This window comes from Rana temporaria, chromosome 6 (genome assembly GCF_905171775.1).
Source record: "Rana temporaria chromosome 6, aRanTem1.1, whole genome shotgun sequence".
Taxonomy (NCBI): Eukaryota; Metazoa; Chordata; class Amphibia; order Anura; family Ranidae; genus Rana; species Rana temporaria.
This window is the reverse complement of record NC_053494.1, coordinates 143998677-144011276: the sequence shown is the minus strand read 5'-3', so window position 1 is coordinate 144011276 and position 12600 is coordinate 143998677.

Genomic DNA, 12600 nt, shown 5'->3' with positions numbered 1-12600 from the left:
CCCCCCTGTCCCCCTACCACAGTGCCCCTCCACCACAGTGTTTCACTGTGTCCCCGTCCCCCCACCACAGTGCCCCTCCACCACAGTGTTCCACAGCATTCCTCTCTGTCCCCGACGTCCCTCTCTGTCCTCATCACACTGCGTCTCTCTGTCTGTCCCCAGCGTCCCTCTCTGTCCCTGACATCCCTCTCTGTCCTCATATCACTTAGATATATATATGCGCATGTGTGTTTGAGCTTTGGGGTGCACACCCTAATGCAATAGGCTGCGCACGCCTATGATCACACCAACTGTTGTCATCCTCTCACCAAGCTGCTTGGCGATGTTCTTGTAGCCCATTCCAGCCTTGGGTAGATCTACAATCCCTGACATCCTTGGACAGCTCTTTGGTCTTGGCCATGATGGAGAGATTGGAATCTGATTGATTGCTTTTGTGGACAGGTGTCTTCTATACAGGTAACAAGCTGAGATTAGGAGCACTCTCTTTCAGAGAGAGTGCTCCTAATCTCAGCTTGTTACCTGTATAGAAGACACCTGGGAGACAGAAATCTTGCTGATTGGGGATCAAATACTTATTTCACAATTTTTCTGGCTTTTTTTGTTGTTCTGTCTCACTGTTCAAATAAACCTACCATTATAATTATTGATGGATCATTTCTTTGTCAGTGGGCAAACATACACAATCAGCAGGGGATCAAATACTTTTTTCCCTCAATGTATAAAACTGCTTTATACCTTTTTCCGACCAGCTATATACAGTGGTAACGTGACATATAGCAGTGTCCGGTCGAACGCTGAATGTTCTTGTAGGAGGAGGCGTCTCTCTTCTCTGACTTGTCTTCTGACGCTGACTGACCCCTGAACCCTCTGACCAGCGCTAGCTACAATAAAACAGGAAATTTTATTTTCCAGTAATAGAGACCAAACTGTGCATCTGCAGTCTGACTCCACTAACTCGTTCTTATCTGGCTTTGTTATGGGGACAATGTAAGAAAAGGAGGATCTGTGCATACAGGATCAATTTTACTGTTGTGGGTTTAGTAACACTTTAATGGTGCCAAACCATCTCAGGAGTAAACAAACAAATGGAGTTAAAAAATGTATTTTTGATTTTTAATTCTCAACAGCTGAATGACCATCTGTGAGTAATTATTTTGTGCTAACCCCTTACATTTTTGTTTGTTTTGTTCTTTTCCTGTAGTTTTTGTAACAATAATGATTAATCTTGTGATTCTTGTCAATACCAGAATGATGTTTCCTGAAGAAGCAGAAACTGAAACGTGTTGAGATTTTACAGCTGTTGAAATTCTATTGTATCAGTGTTAAAACAAATTGCATGGGTCATCTGTCATATGAGTATGCTATTGTCAGCTTTAATTGAATAGCAGCTGTTAATATCAAGTTTACCCTCCTTTTGTTTTATGTATACATTTTATGAGCAAAGTTTTTTTTTTTATTGTGGTAGATTTAATTAAATTACATTTTATTTTAACCACTTGATGACCAATGACATACTGGTACATTGGTGGTCTTCAAGTGTTTACACAGGGAGGATGCCTGCAGCTGCTACTGGATCAGGAGGAGCTGTTCCCTAGCCCCCCTCCCCCGCCGCTGCCGTCCTCTGCTTTTTTGGGTTGTCCTATCTCACCGGGACACCTGATCTACCAGCTGGCACTTCCACCGGCTGATCAGAGAGGCAAATCGAGACCAGAGTGGCTCTGTTCGCCTATATGAACCGGGAAGTGATGAGCAATACATCACTTCCGGTTTCCTTGGATGTTAACGGCACAATTTAAGTGAAAGCATTTGATCACACTGATCTTGGTGTTATCAAATGCTTTTAAGGGCAGAGGAGGTACCTGGTGTCTAATAGACCCCAGATTTCTCCATAAAGAGTACCTGTCACTGCCTATTGCTATCACAGAGGATATTTATATTCCCTGTGATTACAATAAAGTGATTAAAAAAAGTAAAGCGACAGTGTAAAAATTTTAAAGCGCCCTGGTCCCCCCATGCTCGGGTGCAAAGGTGAACAAACTTGCCGATCTCGCAACACATGGAAACGGCCATCGTCCCGCACATGTGAGGTATCACTGCGAATGTCAGATCATGGACAGTAATTCCAGCACCAGACCCCCTGTGCAAATCTAAAGTGGTAACCTGTAAGTGCAATTTCTGATCACTCATAAAGAGAGCTACAAGCTGGTGACACACTTTTTTACACAACATAAATAACCATGCCATACCCTCTTTCTCAATGCACCTAGTGCAGAAAATTGGAAGATTAATAAATTATTCTCTAGAGGGAGCTCCCAGAGGCTTAGTGAAAGGACTGCATCACTTTTAACAACTGTTGGGGTTAGGTGTTATCCACATAGGCAGTGCTTTGTTTACAAGGAGGGAGCCAATTCATAGACTTGCATTGTGAAGATGAACAGTAGAGTACAACCTTTTTCTAATGAAGAAGGAAGCAATGGCCAAATATGGCTGCCCCATGTAGATATAAAAACAATGCAAATTAAACATAAACATAGTTGTCAGACTATTAAAACACATTGATAGGATTATATAAATCATGCTGATCATTTTTGTTTGTTTTATTTTTTAAATTTTGATATGGCGAAGGTTTGCTTTAATGGTTTCATGTGTTGATAACCTCCTGCTATTCATCTCAAATGTGTGTGTATATAGACAAATGACTGACATTACTATCTGCTGTGGCCTCTAAATTAACTCTGCCTACACAATCTTCTCATCTTTATAATGCTGTTTCTGTTAAAAGTGTGAGAAAATGAGTAAGGTCAAATAATTTGCCCCCGTATGTGCTGCAGCCAGAAGCTGTCTAGTCTATCTGGAAGGCTAAAATAATTTTCACACTTTAACCAAGTGTAGCGGATGTATATTTTCTAACTACGCAATTCATACCTAACTTTATGACTCATTTGCCTCTAAAGTATTGACAAACAAGACTGTGTCGGAAATGGCTTTAAGCCAACCATACATAGATTGATATTTGGCGCGTTCAGTAGGGACCGGACAAATTCGATCTATGTCTGGGCACACTGGCTGTACAGAAGTCAGTCTATACAGTCTTTTGTGTATAACCAGCCTGTTGGGTTTTTCCTAAACTTTTAGTTTCACTGGCTATAGTGGGCAGCACTAATCATTGTGTTCTGTTGGCAGAGAAGGCTCCCGAACCAGCAGAGAACAATAGCACTGCAAGAGGGAGGGATTCCCCCATCAACACAGCCAGGAATTTAGCAATTTTCTTTACTTCCACTCGTACTGGAAGGAAAAAAAATGGCATAATAGACAGTGGGTTTAGAAAAGAATTGCCCTCATTTTAACTACTTTTACCCCCTTCCTGTCCTGGCCGATTTTCAGCTTTCAGCGTTGTCGTACTTTGAATGACAATTGCGCGATAATGCAACACTGTACCCAAACAATTTTTTTGAGACACGTATAACTTTTTTGGGTGGTATTTAATCACCACTGGTGGCTTTTATTGTTTGCTACAAAAAAAGAAAAAAAAATGAAAATGTTGAAAAAAAAGAAGTAACTTTTCTCCTTTACTGACGTGCACTGATGAAGCTGTACTGATGACACGGCACTAATATGCGGCACTGGTAGGTGGCACTGAAAGGCAGCGCTGACTGGCATCACAATTGGGCACTGATTGGCATCACTGCTGGGCACTGTTGAGGCTGCACTTATAATCATTACCCTGATTATTTGTGCAGATCTCCCCTGTGATAAAATGCCCCTGATCGGCTCTCCTCTCGCACTGTAATTTTGACGGCATTTCCTTGTTTACATGTGATCAGCTGTGATTGGTCACATCTGATCACATGGTCAAGAGCCTCATCATTGGCTCTTTACCAGGATTGGTGATGCGCTGTGTCCCATGGACGGAGCGCACTACTGATTACCATGCGTCCAGAGTGGGACTACATGATCCCAGAACGAGAGAGCCACTACCTGCCCGTCAGTTGACAATACGGAGTGCAGGAGGTGGTTAAAATCACATTTTGATGCTTTCAGCCTGAAATGAACAGAAAAAAACAGAATCGCTGAGTTGTAAACATCCCTTGTAATAGGAATAGTGAGTGACAGGTCCTCTTTATGGAGAGATGTGGGTGCCCCACGTGGCAGGCTAAAAATTATGATATCTGTATGATGCCTGTAGCTGCAGGCATCATTCAGATATCCCCACCACCTTGGGTGGGAAGTGGGATTCGATTTAATATTTTTTTTATTAAAATGGTTATGACTTACCGATACTTAAAAATCCTTCAAAATTCTCCATGTTCATCCTCTGACATAAGTTCATCAATGACATCTTGTGATACATTTGTCAGACAGTCATCATATGGATCTAATTCGGAATCAGATGGTGTGGCTTCAGCTACGGCTTCCCCTTCATCTTGCCACAAGTACTCGTCCTCCATACCATCCAATGAATTTGATATGCCACACTTCTTAAAAGACTTGATTAGTGATTCTGCATCAATATCATTTCAGGCTTTTATGACAGTTACACAAAACATCCAACTTTGGAGCATGCATGTTTCTCCCTTTTGTGAATGACTTTTCGCCGCTAAACACTCCACTCATTCTGCTGTTCTCGAACGCAATCTTTAAATGCCTTGTGTAGGCACACATCCAGTGGCTGTACCAACAGGGTCAATCCAGGAGTAACTGCCTCCTCTCTCTTTTATTTTTGCCAGCCTTTTCTTTTGTGTTGGTAGTTAAATGAGCCTTTAAAATATCTCACACCTGTAGGCTACTCCATACATTATCAAGCCAAAGTTTTACCCCTGCTTCATCCATCCAGGCTTTTCTCATTCACATGTACAAAAACTCCAACAGGGGATTTGATTTTCGGCTAGCGGTAGGGGGACGACTTGCATTCCAGATCTATGGAGTCATCCACTATCAAGATATTACCTTTTTAAAGGGCTGTTCCTTCATCTGAGAAAATTAATACATTCCAGAGATTCCAGGTTTTTGAGTATTTCTCACAGTGAGGACCAAATCCTCCATCTTGTTCATCTCCTCCACCCTCTGCAACCAACACGCGATAGTCGGTGGGGTCTGCTGTTTCCAGAAAAGGGGGATACGTGCCTTAGCGGCGTTAAGTAGATGTTGCACTAGCGATTTCTTGTAAAGTTTAGTCTGGATTTTTAAGAGGTGTAGGAGAAGGAACGCTGCATTGTCTGGGATCTGGGGTGCCTCTTAATGCACACTTGCCCCTTGGCATACTCTTTAATGCAGCTTCTTTTGCTTTCCAGTCTCTGACCATCTTTTCTGTTACTCCATATGGTCTTGCAGCAGCACAGGTATTATGTTCCTTGGCAAAGTTTACAGCTTTTGGCTTGAAACTGGCTTCATATTTCCTTCTTGCTGTAGCCATGATGGGGTCTTGTCTACCAGCCATTTTGTTTATACCCACTAACCTGTCAGCACACTGGATGTGCAGTAATACTGTATGTACTGTAGCTTTGGCTACATACAGTATACCGTGCTGAGCCAATCACAGTGAGCGATGTAGTCTATTAAGGAATACAAAGCCAGCTTGGTTTAACAGAGATTGTAACATCATCCGCTTGCCTCTCTGGCTTTGAATTCATTAATAGAATACATTGCTCGCCGTGATTGGGCTATACTGTATGTAGCCAAAGCTACATACAGTATTACTGCACATCTAAGGATGTTCGTTTTGGGCCAGCTTGGCCCAAACAAACTAAAGGTTCACATTTTATACCCCGCGTATAAGACGTCCTCCGATTTCTGGGAGATGTTTTAAAGTATAAAAAGTTGTCTTGTACGCCGGCAAATATGGTATATGTGGTTTCCTCTGGACTCCTGATGGGTATTTACCTGTATATCTTCCTGGGATGGATATTTAAAGGAGTGTGTACAGCTATAATTAAGGCCAGTATTGTCCAAAATGCTTCAACACTGCTGATATTTTTACCCTGTTTTTTAGGTTGGTTCAGAGAAGAGTGCCAGCCTTTTCTCTATTTGAGATTTTAACATACTAAATTGAATTGTTTATTTGCAGATTGCCAGCTCTATGTTGATTTGTTCAGTCTGCGGCCAGTTGTTTTGCCAATTTCTGGTTGCGGAGTATGACACTGCTTTACTTAATGACATTATAAAGACTACTTGCAACACGCTTGAATAATTTCAGAGCTTTCTGAACTGCTTTTTACCTACCATAAAAAAATTATAATTTGCTTTTATTGTGGTCAGCAATCGAATTGAAAATACGTTTATACTATAAAAAAAAGTAAGTCATTTCTGTATAGTATTGTGATCTGCTTATATATGCAGTGAATAAACGTAAGTAATCCTCAGTGTAAGGTGTTGTTTTAGGATTTTCTATTGCAGCGCATTATTTATGGAACAAAATTTACTTGAAGAATCATGTCGTTTTCCATAATGAGAACATTCATCAAAAAGCGAGATAAATTACTAGTTATGTCCTCTAATTAGAGGATAGCTCCAAGCAAAAAGCAAAATTCATTCATAAATATGCAGTGATTGATTATTTACCTGGGCTCTTAATGCATTATTTTAAAACGGAAACCGTATTTTTGATGATTTTTTGGACTTAAGTCATAGTATGGGGTTTTCCGTATGTTTGTACAGGGGAATTCATATATTTCAGCACGAGGGCCGCATTGTACATTTAAAACATTTTCACAGGCCAAAAAAATACGAATTATTTGATAAATGAACAGAAAGTCTTACGTGGAGTTTTTTGTACTTGATTTAGAACAGGAAGAAACTCTGATATAAGGGGGAACACTGACAGGCTCAAACTCATTTAGAATCCCCATCAGACCCTTAAGCAAGCCATACATGGATCTAATTCGGTAACAAACAAATGGGCACTGCCTTACCTATAATTGGCCTTCACAGCAATGAGCACATGGAAGGGCAACACATACAAAACAAGACCAGAGAAAATTCCCAGCTCTACTCATTCATAAGTCTGCTACCAACCAAATTATCCTGTATAACAGTTTGCATTAAAAACAGGTATTTAGTTGGCACACATATGTGTAACGTGCAGCGCCGCTCCAAGGCACCCCGATATTTCTGCAGTGCTAACTCTTGTACATTTATGAGAGCCTCCACGGTGGATGTGCATGCATTCTAATGGATAGATGGAGTTAGCCCACCCCTCCTTAAAGGCATAGGGGCATACTGGACACCCAATAAGTAGCACAATGGCAGCAAAGGCACATGTGTGCTAACTAAACCCATGTTTTTATTGCAAACTATTATACAGGATAATTCAGCTGGTAGCAAATCGGTTGGCGAGTTGAGCTGGGAAATTTCTCTGGTTTTGTTATGGATCAAATTCGGCCTGTTCAGCAGGGGCCACACGATTTTGATCTATGTATGGGCAAGCTAGTTGTACAGAGGTTGATCCAGCTGGCAGCTCTGATAAGTGTATTCAGACAGCTGAAAAGTCTCTCTGTCAAAATACAAAGGCTCAGCGGGACACTTCCCCCATCCACCTCAAAGACACAAGAATTGTTATTGCTGACTTGTTTTGGATGATAAAAGTGACAGTTCAACCTTCCTTACCATGCATAATGGTATTGAAGGGTATTCTGACACTTTGCCAGGTGAATATTTGTGCCAACTTAACAATTCAGTAAGTAGTGAAGCAAAAAATAGGAATGCCTATGGACGGAGTGGCCCAACTGTCTAATCTTTTCAACAAACTTTTCTGAAAAAATACAATTAACACAACAAATACTAAATAAGTGACATATTCCACCAATATCTAGCCCCCTTCTGTAGCAACTGTGAGAAGTCTAAGCATACAGCTCAGACACCAACCATCCTTACTTTATTCTGATGTGGAATCCAGTACAGGACACTTGACCCATTGTGCTGCAAGTGAGGGACCAGCAGAAGGTGTGCATGCAGACTTCAAAGAAGCCAAATGCACAAATGCCGGGAAAAGCGAGAACATGCTCGGTCAGTCTTTCCCACATACACACGAGAGGTTTTCCCGACAGGAGAACTGCGATGGAGCTTTGATCTTGAATCCCGGCAATGTGTATGCTCCATCGCAGTTCTTCCCATAGGAAAACTGTCGGGCAAAAGTCCGCCGGTTTTCCCGCCAGGAAAAAAGGGAGCTGGTTCTCTTTTTTTGGGGGGGGATTCCCGGCCAAAAGCTCATCACAGTTTTCCCGTCGGGAAAACCGGACGTGTGTACGAGGCTAAAGAGTGATTAAAGTGACACTGAACTTTTTTATTAAATAAAAAGGCAATATGTTTAAGATACCTTCTATTTCTTAATTATTTTCATCTCCCAAATGCAAGATTTGTTTCTGCTATTCTCAGGCTTTCTGTTCTAGGGTGACTATGTTGGTTCTCCTGGCCCCCTTTGTGTATTTGAATGTAGCTGCCCTTTCCTGCTCTCCCCCAAGATGGAGTACACATCTTTGTGCAGACACATTTCGCTATATAGGAATTGTAGTACATATAGAGCAGAGCATGTGATCATAAATAACCACAATGAATTCTCTGCACTAGTAGCAGTGATATGCATCAGTGGGGGATAAGGAGTTCAGGATAAAAATGAAGCCTGAAAACAATGAACATTCTTCCACTTCCCATTCGGGCCAATTCTGACACTTTTCTCCTACATTCTCTATACATCCCAAATTTAAACTTAAACTTTCCAAACATTATATATTATAACATTGTAATTGTTTATGTTACATGGTATTTGCACAGCAGTTTTTCAAACGTAAATTCATGAATTAAAAAAAAACAAAAAACACTGAAGTTAGTCCAATTTTTTTGGATAATGTGAAAGATAATGTTACGCCAAGTAAATAGATACCTAACATGTCACGTTTTAAGATTGTGTCATCCCTTGTGACAGCATGGGCCGTGACAGGTCCACTTTATGGAGAGATTTGGGGTCTATTAGATGCCAAATCTCAACTCTAGCCTCCCATGCAGCGATCAGACACAGATCGGTCTGATCGCCTGCTTTCCTGGCTGCTGGCAGCCAACCAGGTAAACAAAGGGGCGCAACGAAGTGACAAACTACTCATTGCTCCCAGTTTCTAGGGTTACAGAGAGAGAGGAATGACGTCTGTTCCTCTCTCTTTGTACAGGGCAGCCATTGTCGCTGGCCGCATTGCTCCTGGGTTCCCGCAAAGGGACAGGAGAGCTAGAGAATGGCAGAGAAAGTGACCACTTCTGCCTTGAAGGGAATCACCGGCTGAAAGGATTGATACCAAGGTGATGCCTGTATATGCACAGGCATTATCCCGGTATGACCACTGAAACCCGAGGACGTCCTAAGGGCGGGAAGTGGTTAAACAAGAAAAAAAACACCCATTGTATTATTAAAGAGGAACTGCTTTCTGCCCACATAATTTGTAATAACAACATCTTTACCATTCTAAAGCTTCCCTCCAACCATTTTGCATAATATTTTATATATACTGTGACTCTTTACTTGCCAAATATGCTGTAGAAATCTCCCTCCACTGAGTCTGGCTGCATTCATTTTAATTGTGGGCAACTGAAGCTGCTGCCTATTCACTTCCTGGATTTACACAAGCACACAGAGGCACACCTCCAGCTTTGTAGCTCTGATTGGCCCACTTAAGACTCATCCCCCCTCCCTTCTGGCAAACTCTTACGAGAGAGAGAGAGAGCTGTGCATGATGTCATAAGCCTAGGCTTTTTACCAGACAAGAAACAGAAAGTGGGCTGTATATGGTATTTACTATCCAAAGTAAAAACAACTGGCCATTATGAGGCCATTCTGAATGGTGGAGCAGAGCAATTCAGGTGGTGTGATTTTAGCAAGCAAAGAATGCAGACTCTGCCTGTGTTGTTTGAGCACAAAGTGATCCCTGTAACTGCTTAACGGTATTATATCCTGTGGTACTACATGTACCAGCAATGGGAAGAAATGCAATGGTGTCTGTATACAGTGTCTATGTAGCTGGATGGACAAGTGCCTGCTCGCTGATACTGTAATTGATGATGTTGATGAAGATAATGGCTTTACAGGATCTCCCTCAGGGTCCTGGCTCAGGGGATCTGACGACCTTCGCAATGTGCTGCGTCCCACCTGGAGCAGCTGTAAACGTGATGTAGATGGAGCAGAACGGCCTCCAGGCTGTCGCTGAACAGTGAAGCGATGCTGTCCGCAGATGCCCCTAGTCACGTGTGGTGACTCTTTCTTGTGCAAGCCGTGAGTCGGCCACAGCATACCAAGGCACAGACTCCCTGCTTGCAGATCCAGGTCAGAGTCCCCAAGAGAGCGATCTCTGCCTTGTTATAGGCTTCTCCAGCATTATGTTCTTTTCTTTCAGCAGTCTGGTAGTTGTAGTTCCAAACAGCCCTACAAGAAGTAAATCCCCAGCTTACTGGACTACACACCCACTCGAATCCTTGCTCTGTTCAGTGCTCTACTTTTGGGAAATGACAACATGGAGTACAGGCCAACACTAGGGGGAAACCACTCCATAAACATTGCACTGACAGCGTCATCTGAATTGGAGGCAACGATAGTTGGGTCCTGGCTACATTATATAGTTTCTCTCCCCAGATTTATAGATGACATTTTGTGTTTACTATGTAAGTGTCATATGCGCTTCTAAGCAGATGCAATGTCATTTGCAATTTTAGCCATCCCTAACGTAAGCTAAAATGCAAAAATTTACTTTGAGCTTTACCATTCTGCTAAGCTATATGAAAATCACGTTTATGTAATATAATTTTCATTAGAAAACTGTTGGTTAATGTTTGAGGTTAATATATTGGAATGTACAAAAATCTAAGAGTTAAGTTAGCAAAAACTATAGAAAATGCATTTTCTCTTTTAAGATTACATTAGACACATTTCCTAGCCTGCCAGTGATGTAGCATAGGCACGGGTAACTTGCAGCCTTCAAGCTTGTGTGGGTAGTATGCTGGGTCTTATAATTAATAGATTAGTAACACTGCAGGTTGTCTACCTTGAACTGAATCTTCAACTCTAAATCTTCCTGGTCACTGGAAATATTTTAGATTGGTAAAACGTTTGTGTCCTCCCTATTTGTGACCTTTTTGAGATTCTACATTCACATTACATTGATTGGTAACCGTAAAATATTACATAACGCATATACCACTAACCCACCCCCAATCACACCCTCCCTAAAAAAAAAAAGAAGCTATTTCCTAATTTATTTAGCCTATTTGCACTCACCAGACTACGCTTGTATCTTTTCTCAAGACAACTCTTCATGTTATTACTCCTTAATAATATATATACTTATGCTTAACCCCCTCTTGTATCATTATTAGCTTTCTTCAGTATCATTAATTCACTCAACTGATTGTTCAGACATGTTAGAGACTATCCACCAATGCCAAATTTTGAGTATTTGTTTAGCGATTCCTCTCGCCTTAAATTAAGATTAATCACCTTTATCCATTGATCTATCATTGCCGGATATTTTGATATCCATTAATGTAGTATAATTTTTAGGAGCCATATACCGGTACATAGTTCTCAGCCACATCACATGCATTTCAGCTGGAATGGTACCTTCTTTATAATCCCTAGTAAAGCCATTTTTGGGTCAAAGTGAATTTTTGTTGAACATAGCGAATTTAAAATATCAAAAACACCAATCCCAATACAGTTTAGGACATCGCCATAGCATATGTATAAGTGTACCTATATCAGTAGTAAACCTTGGACAGTTTGGTGTGTCTGCTTTGCCCCAAGAGTATATTTTTAAAGGGGTATGAATAATAAATAGCTGAGTTAAGCATTGTGAGGAACATAAGGATACTTCAAAATGATTCTTCAGAGCTTGTTCCCACTCTTCCTCCCTAAGTGTCTCTAGATCCCTACTCCACCGCCCAAAGCTGTTCACTTGTTAATTAGTTCTGCGAGAAGAGTACATGCTCCCTATAAATCCCTGTTTAGAGCATTTTGCAGATACTGCCAGATTTAAAATAGATGAGTGATTGTATTTTAATAAAAAAAAAGTCCTTGCTTGACTCTGCAAAGCATGTCATAGTTGTGGATATTGAAAAAAATTATGTATTAGGCAAATTATATCTTTCTGCCAGTTTATCAAATGGTTGTTAAACCTCATTGTCAAAAAGCTGACAAAGAAACACAATACCAGCCTTCTTCCATAAATCAACATTTTCAAGCTTGGCAACCTCTGGCAACTGCAAATTGTTCTATAAAGGCATAATGGGTATATCCCTCATATTCAGTATCCTTTTGAATAGTAGTCCATATCTTATGTATTCAATTAAATGTAGGATAACTATGTTTACTGTAGAAATTATAAGCTACTATTAACTGTACTGGTGGATCTAATGGCAGCTGAGAAAGTATAATTTAAGTATAATGGGATCCTCATAATCTATAACATTCCATCCAAGTTGCTGAAGTTGGGATGCCAGAAAATTCAATCTGGCATTCCAAACAGCCAGACCTCCCTCATCTTTAGGCTACTGTAAAATTTCCAGTCTAATGCGGGGATGTTTATATCTCCAAATAAGTTCTCTGAACAGATTATATATTTGTTTAAAAAA